At 55.0% G+C, this 7,977-nt stretch overlaps 1 long non-coding RNA gene across 1 annotated transcript; it reads right to left on the bottom strand.

Annotated features, from left to right (window-relative positions):
* Window positions 1–537: 537 nt before the first annotated feature.
* On the bottom strand, window positions 538–7,638 carry LOC146056812 (uncharacterized). Its single transcript, XR_014469417.1, has 3 exons — window positions 7,503–7,638; window positions 6,977–7,092; window positions 538–950 (listed from the first exon to the last, which is right to left on the bottom strand). It is a non-coding gene; the product is annotated as an uncharacterized LOC146056812 (long non-coding RNA).
* Between the last annotated feature and the right edge of the window lie 339 nt (window positions 7,639–7,977).

Here is a 7,977-nt window from a genome sequence, read left to right as displayed (position 1 = left end):
GAATTGCCAGCCGCCATCCCCCGCCAGCCGATCTGCGAAAGGGGATGCGCGCGCGTCCTCTTCCGACGGCGCTTCCCCCGGTATAGCTAGTTTCAACTATACATTCTACAGTATATAAGACAAAATCGTGTATTCAATGTGCAGACACACGGGCGGAGAGGATGGAATTTTTTGGCGAGGAAATGCTATCCTCACGTCCAGCCACCTCACCGCTTTCTACGTTCCAGGAATCTTCGCCGTCAGAGGACGGCGAGGCTTCCCCTAAATGGTGAGGTTCGCTGCAAATGCAGTGAGCCCACCGCATTTTGTGGCAAACCTCACTGTTTTGACAGCCACACTCGCCATTTCCACCTCATCTCAAGGAACAGGCAAGGTGGAAACGGTGAGTGAGGGGGAAGCGTTAAATACTGATGGCAGGCTATCAGCGCTGCTCACCGTATAGTTACCTCTCCCGTATTGAGTACACCCCTTAGTTTCCAGCTGAGAAACTGTTGGAGTTGTAACTAGGTAATAAAAAAAGAGACAACGTACACAATGTGTAGCTATGTAAAGCTTTAATAACTGTCGTTAGCATAACACTTATGGGAGCTATTGAAATGTCTGTATTCCACTTCCTCTTGCATTAATACTCAGTCTAAATAAAGGCTCAGTGGGATTGCGTTGACCTGGCTGGGGATGAGGGTGTTATACCATAGGATGGATATTTCCTCTGTTGGGAAGTAGTATTCATTTGTAGGTATTGAAGAATGCAAATACACTTCAACAGGTGCGATTGCATGTATAGAAGAATCTGTCCTAGGATCAGGAATTTCTAATCTCTGGTTTCCGAGATTTTCAACTTGAGTCGGCCTTCCACTATCCAAAATTTGTCTAAGACTGTAGGTTTTGACAGCAAAGCATGTACAGTATGATGTCACACAGTGACTTTTTATGATTTTTCATTTTTGTTCCTGTAAATGAAACAAAAGCATTGTGATTAAAAAGTACTCCAATTATCTAATAATATTGGGGTTGATTATATTCTTCGCGCTGTGTATACTGCCGGGAGAGAGGTCACAGAGCTATTCTAATCAGCGTAATGCTATATTGGAGAATGCCGGTACTCGTGTGTTTGATCGCTTAAAAGTGCATCGCCACTCTAGTTTTGTCATATTTCTGCTCACAAACTGGGAGGAGTGCAAGCAGAAATCTACTTGTCATTATTGGCAGTCCCTGGAGACTAACCCCCCCCCCCCCCCCCCCACAGCAAACCAAAGCCCGACCCTCCACCACCAACGCCCCACCGGACTCACCCCATGCCACATCACACCCACACCCCTACCGTCACCCACGCACACCCCCAACTCCTACACCCCCTGCACACACACACCTAAACCACCATTGCACCCATCCCTCCATCACCAAAACAAGAGCACACACACAGCCCCCCCCCCCCGCACCTCTACTACCTGCAGCACACCCACACCTGCCCCTCACGCACCACCACCAAACACTCTCCCCCACCTGCCGCAACCCCACACCTGCCAATAACCCCCACCCATGGTACTATTGCTCCCTCCCACGGCACCCCCCCAACCCAGACCTCCACAACATGCAGTACCCCTGCACCCAGCCGCACCAACACCGCACACCCCCATTCCCCACGTGCAGTACCCATGCATCCATTCCTCCCCCATACACACCTCCCCCGCTCCCACAGCACACCCCCTCTCAGTCCACCCGTGCACCCCTGCTCCTAACCAACCCACATGGCCCACCCCTGCACCTGCTATTCCACACACAGTATCCCCACACCAACAACTCTCCCACCCACACCACCCCCAAGCACTCTTGCACCCGACCCTCACCCACCGCACCACCACACCTACCCCTCTGCCACCCGCAGCACCCCCATATCCACCACAGGCAACATCGCACCCGCCCCCCTCTCCATCCTGCAGTACACCCACCCCTACATAAAGGGGCTCACAGGTTAAGAGCGCCCGCGATGAATCACCTAGTCTCTTATATATTTGGCTACATCTGTCACTCAAAGTGTGTCTGGAGCTGTAACGCTGGGTTGTGGACTTCCATCTCAATTTAGGATTGTCATCACCTGTTTTAAACAGGGTAATTGATAAGAAAGGTGTTTAAGCACTGGTGATGGTAATCCATAAATTAAGAAGAAAGTCCAGAAACAGAGCAATGTGTCCCTCCTGGAGAGGGTCATGTTGGGAGGTATGCACCTCCCTCCCTCCCTCCCCCTCCCCCCCCCCCCCCCCCATTCACGGCATCCCCACGATTATATGGCACATGCAAAACACTGACATGGCTATGGTCGACAATGAAAAAGGTTGACAAGATTTATTTTTCACTTTTTCAATGTTTTCATATTCATTCTCATGTGTCGACATGGACACCAATGAAGTGCCACACTTATGTCAACATTTACATGTGTTGACCTTTCTGTGTTGATTTTTTCTTGTGGCAATTCGCGGCACCCCGCGACCCCCCTCCCGCGATTTGCAGCACACCCCCCGCAATTCGCGGCACCCCCGGTAACTCCCGCGATTCGCGGCCCCACCCCGTGACACCCCCCCTCCTGCGATTCGCGGCACCCCGCGACTCCCCCCTCCCACGATTCGCGCCAACCCCCCGGGCCCCCCCTCCCGCGGTTCACGGTGCCCCCCACGACCCCCCCTACCGCGATTCCCCACCCCTGCCATTGAGGCAACCCCCCGCCCCCGCGACCCACCCTCCCGCGATTCACTGCAACCCCCCGCGCCCCCCTCCCACAATTCGCGGCACCCACACCCCCCCCGCGACCCCCCCTCCCGCAATTCACGGCATCCACCCACGACCCCTCCTCCCGTGATTCGCGGACACCCCTCACCTCCTCCCTCCCCCCCACCCCCGCGCGCGATTCACAGCAACCCCAGGATTAAATGGCACATGCAAAACACTGGCACGGCTATGGTCGACAATGAAAAAGGTTGACATGAGTTTTTGAAGATTTATTTTTTCTTTTTTTTAATGTTTTCATATACATTCTCATGTGTCGACATGGACACAGATGAAGTGCCACACTTATGTCAACATTTACATGTGTTGACCTTTCTGTGTTGATTTTTTCTTGTGGCAATTCGCGGCACCTCCCGCGATTTGCAGCACACCCCCCGCAATTCGCGGCACCCCCGGTAACTCCCGCGATTCGCGGCCCCACCCCGTGACACCCCCCCTCCTGCGATTCCAGGCACCCCGCGACCCCCCCTCCCACGATTCGCGCCAACCCCCCGGGCCTCCCCTCCCGCGGTTCACGGTGCCCCCCACGACCCCCCCTACCGCGATTCCCCACCCCTGACCCCCCCTCCTGTCATTGCGGCAACCCCCCGCCCCCGCGACCCACCCTCCCGCGATTCACTGCAACCCCCCGCGCCCCCCCTCCCACAATTCGCGGCACCCACACCCCCCACCCCCCGCAATTTACGGCATCCACCCACGACCCCTCCTCCCGTGATTCGCGGACACCCCTCACCTCCTCCCTCCCCCCCACCCCCGCGTGCGATTCACAGCAACCCCAGGATTAAATGGCACATGCAAAACACTGGCACGGCTATGGTCGACGATGAAAAAGGTTGACATGAGTTTTTGAAGATTTATTTTTCTTTTTTTTAATGTTTTCATATACATTCTCATGTGTCGACATGGACACCGATGAAGTGCCACACTTATGTCAACATTTACATGTGTTGACCTTTCTGTGTTGATTTTTTCTTGTGGCAATTCGCGGCACCTCCCGCGATTTGCAGCACACCCCCCGCAATTCGCGGCACCCCCGGTAACTCCCGCGATTCGCGGCCCCACCCCGTGACACCCCCCCTCCTGCGATTCCAGGCACCCCGCGACCCCCCCTCCCACGATTCGCGCCAACCCCCCGGGCCTCCCCTCCTGCGGTTCACGGTGCCCCCCACGACCCCCCCTACCGCGATTCCCCACCCCTGACCCCCCCTCCTGTCATTGCGGCAACCCCCCGCCCCCGCGACCCACCCTCCCGCGATTCACTGCAACCCCCCGCGCCCCCCCTCCCACAATTCGCGGCACCCACACCCCCCACCCCCCGCAATTCACGGCATCCACCCACGACCCCTCCTCCCGTGATTCGCGGACACCCCTCACCTCCTCCCTCCCCCCCACCCCCGCGTGCGATTCACAGCAACCCCAGGATTAAATGGCACATGCAAAACACTGGCACGGCTATGGTCGACAATGAAAAAGGTTGACATGAGTTTTTGAAGATTTATTTTTCTTTTTTTTTAATGTTTTCATATACATTCTCATGTGTCGACATGGACACCGATGAAGTGCCACACTTATGTCAACATTTACATGTGTTGAACTTTCTGTGTTGATTTTTTCTTGTGGCATTTCGCGGCACCCCCGGCGACCCCCCTCCCGCGATTTGCAGCACCCCCCGCAATTTGCGGCACCCCCGGTGACTCCCGCGATTCGCGGCCCCACCCCGTGACACCCCCCCCTCCTGCGATTGCGGCACCCCGCGACCCCCCCTCCCACGATTCGCGCCAACCCCCCGGGCCCCCCCTCCCGCTGTTCACGGTGCCCCCCACGACCCCCCTACCACGATTCCCCACCCCTGACCCCCCCTCCTGTCATTGCGGCAAACCCCCGCCCCCGCGACCCACCCTCCCGTGATTCGCTGCAACCCCCGCGCCCCCCCCCTCCGACAATTCACGGCATCCACCCACGGCAGCACCCCTAAGCCCCTCTTTAGTCCCCCGTATACTCACACACCCCTATCACTACCCAGCTTCCTGCTCTCCTGAACCGTAACTTCCACCACTGGGGAGTCGCTGACAATGTTTTGCCCACATGCCCCTATCATGCCTCATAGCCCAGCCTCCTGCTCTCATGCACCCGAACTCCCACCCAGTAGGAGGAGACACTGACTAAGGGCCACCATACTGTACTGCCACGCTGGACCCTCACCCACTGGCAGAAGCTGCACAGTATCTCCCACCCTCCTCTTTAGTCTCCCTTGTGCCCACACACCCCTATCACTACCCAGCCTCCTGTTTTCCTGTGTCGTGACCTCCACCAGTGGGGAGCCGCTGACTCAGAAACACCCTACTATACTATTGCACACACACACCTAAACAACACGAACACACAGCCCCCCCCCCCCCCACACCCACAAATGTCACTGTACCATCCACACTATCAATGTACATCTTACTCTGTAACCGCTTTTTAATTAAACAAAACAATACACACCCCCTTCCACATCATATGCTCTCTATTTAACACATTTCACCTATAACTCAAGTTGCAATACAGGCATCTTTCATACAATTCTAACCATCTTTCTCATATGCAAATGTTCACAAATTAAGGGGGCGCAGCCCCTTACGACGGTGTGAAGAGCGCCCGTAGGGCGCGATGAATCACCTAGTATATAATATTCACCTTGTGCGTTTTTTAAACACAGAAATGACAGAAGGTCGATGCAAGCCTAAGGTTGACATGGGCATGGTCGACAAGTTATTCAGGTAAGACCAAATGCAAGATTTGTAGAGGGGCGTTTCCAGGATAGATTATATATTACAATATGGGTGGGGGTAGATGCCTTAATAGGGAGAACGCTCACCACACAGCACTCCAAGGTCTTTTTAGAGTCAGTGATGACTGTTTATTGCAACGTTTTGGAGCACACATATACACACATATGGGGGTATGGTAAATGTTGGCTATGGTGCTACGGAGAATGAGCCAAAATTCACATTATGCGACAGTAAGAATGAAGGGACAGCGATTATGACAGCGAGGATGCAGGGACAGAGATCATGAAATCAGGGGACACAGGGTCAGAGAGCTTGACAGTGGGGATGCAAGGCAGAGAAAATGCACTATAGGGCAGAAAAGAAGCACTATAGCAGGCTATTTACTTTGCCAGCCTACCATGGGTCCAGCAGCGGTGGGGATGAAAGCCGGGCATAGCCTACAGGGTGTCATTGAGAGAAAGGGAGAGAGACAGGGAGAAATAATTATATAGAGAGAATGTCAGGGGAGAGAAGGGGTATCAGGGAGAGACATGGAGTAAGAGGGTGTCAGGTAGAGAAAAGGGGAGAAACGGAGTAAGAGAGGGTGTCAGGGAAAGAGATGGAGAGAGAGAGAGAATGATAGGGTGTCAGAAAAGAGAAAGGGGGAGAGAGAATAAGTGAGAGATACAGAGAGAATCAGGGAGAGACAGGGAGTAAGACAGAGAGAGTGTGTTTCAAGGTGAAAGACAACGTCAGGTAGAGACTGAGAGAAAGGAGAAATGTGGGGAAGGTGGTGGGGTGGAGAGCTTTAAAGGGGAAGAGAGCAGGGGAGAGAAAAAGGGGAGAGGGGGAGAGCGGAGGAGGGGAAGCAGAGGAGAGGAGGAATAAAGGGAAGCAGAAGAGGGAGAGCGGAGGAGAGGAGGGGGTAGCGGTGGAGGATAGTAGGAAGTTGAGCAGAGGAGAGGATAAAGCAGACATAGGAAAGCAGGAGAGGGGGTGAGGAGGGGAAGTGAAGGAGTGGAGGAGAGGTAGTGAACAGAGGAGAGGAGAAGGGAAAGCAGTGGAGGGGTTGAGGAGTAGCGGGGGAGGAGAGGAAGCAGAGGAGAGGTGGTGGGAAAGGAGAGGAGGAGGGGGAGCGGAGACGGTGGTGGGGGAGCTGAGGAGCGTTGGAGAACGGAGAGTAGGAGCAGACAAGAGGAGGAGAGGAGGCGTGGAGGATGAGTGAAGAATGGAGAGAAGGGGAGGGGGTGCGGAGGAGAGGAGGTAAGCAGGAGGGAAGCAAAGGAGAGGGGGAGTGGAGATGTTGGGGGAGCTGAGGAGGAGGGGAGAATGGAGAGCAGGAGCAGACAAGAGGAGCAGAGGGGGAGAGGAGTAGATAGGGGAAGGAGGAGGTGTGGAGGAGGAGTGAGGAAGGGAGCGCAGTGCAAGCCAGCGCTGTGTACCTCCTCTCAGGATCAGCAGCGATGGTAGCGATGGTTTTTCTGCCCCTGCTCCCAGGTCTGCAGCACTCTCTCTCCTCGGTGCTAGTCATCTCCTCCTGGACAAGGTCACCGGCAGTCTGAGAGAGAGAAGTGTGGGGAAATTGGTGAGGAGGAGAAAGATAGAGGGGAAAGAGAGAGCAGGATGGGAAGTGGAAGAAAGAGTGGGATAAGTGAAGAAGGAGCAGAAGAGTGGAGGCAGAGGACAAGGAGCAGAATATAGGAAACGTACGAGGAGGGGAAGGAGAGGAGGGAGCGGAGGATGGAGAGTAAATGAGGAGGAGGTGGGGGAGATGAGGGAAGAAGAAGGAGGAGTGGAAGGGAAGGAGAGGAGAAGGGAGAGCAAGAACGGAGGAGGGAAAGTGAAGGAGAGGAGGAGGGGAGCATAGGAGAGGGAGAGGTGAAGCAGAGAAGGTAGAGCAGGAGAGGTGGTGAGGAGGTGTGGAGAAAGAGTGGAGAAGGGAGAGCAGTATACGCAGGCGCAGTGTACCTCTTGTCATCGGCGCTGAATGCTACATGATCAGCAATGGAATGCCGGGTTTTCTACCCCTGCTCATGGGTCTGCTGCATTCTCTTTCCCAAGTGCTAGTCATCTTATCCTTCATCTTCCCGGCGCTGGGTCTTCTTTTCCTGCACCCCACAGCTGGGTCCCTGGCAGTCCGAGAGAGAGAGAAGAGAGAGAAGAGGGGGAGAGGAGAGGAGAGGAGAGGAGAGAAGAGAGAGAGAGAGAGAGAGAGAGAGAGGTGTGGGGAAATTGGTGAGGAGGAGAGAGATAGAGGGGAAAGAGAGAACAGGGGAGAGGAGGGGGATAAGGGAAGAAGGAGCGGATGAGTGGAAGAGGAGAGGGGGCAAAGGAGCGGAAGAGGAGAGGGAGCAGAATAGAGGAAGCGGAGGAGGAGGGGAAGCAGAGGAGAGGAGGGGGGATCGGAGGATGGAGAGTAGATGAGAAGGTGATGGGGGAGCTG

Source organism: Crinia signifera, unplaced genomic scaffold, assembly GCF_055691185.1.
Source record: "Crinia signifera unplaced genomic scaffold, ASM5569118v1 HAP2_SCAFFOLD_91, whole genome shotgun sequence".
Classification (NCBI taxonomy): Eukaryota; Metazoa; Chordata; class Amphibia; order Anura; family Myobatrachidae; genus Crinia; species Crinia signifera.
Note: the sequence above shows the minus strand (reverse complement) of the source record. Positions and strands in the feature narration are given on the sequence as shown.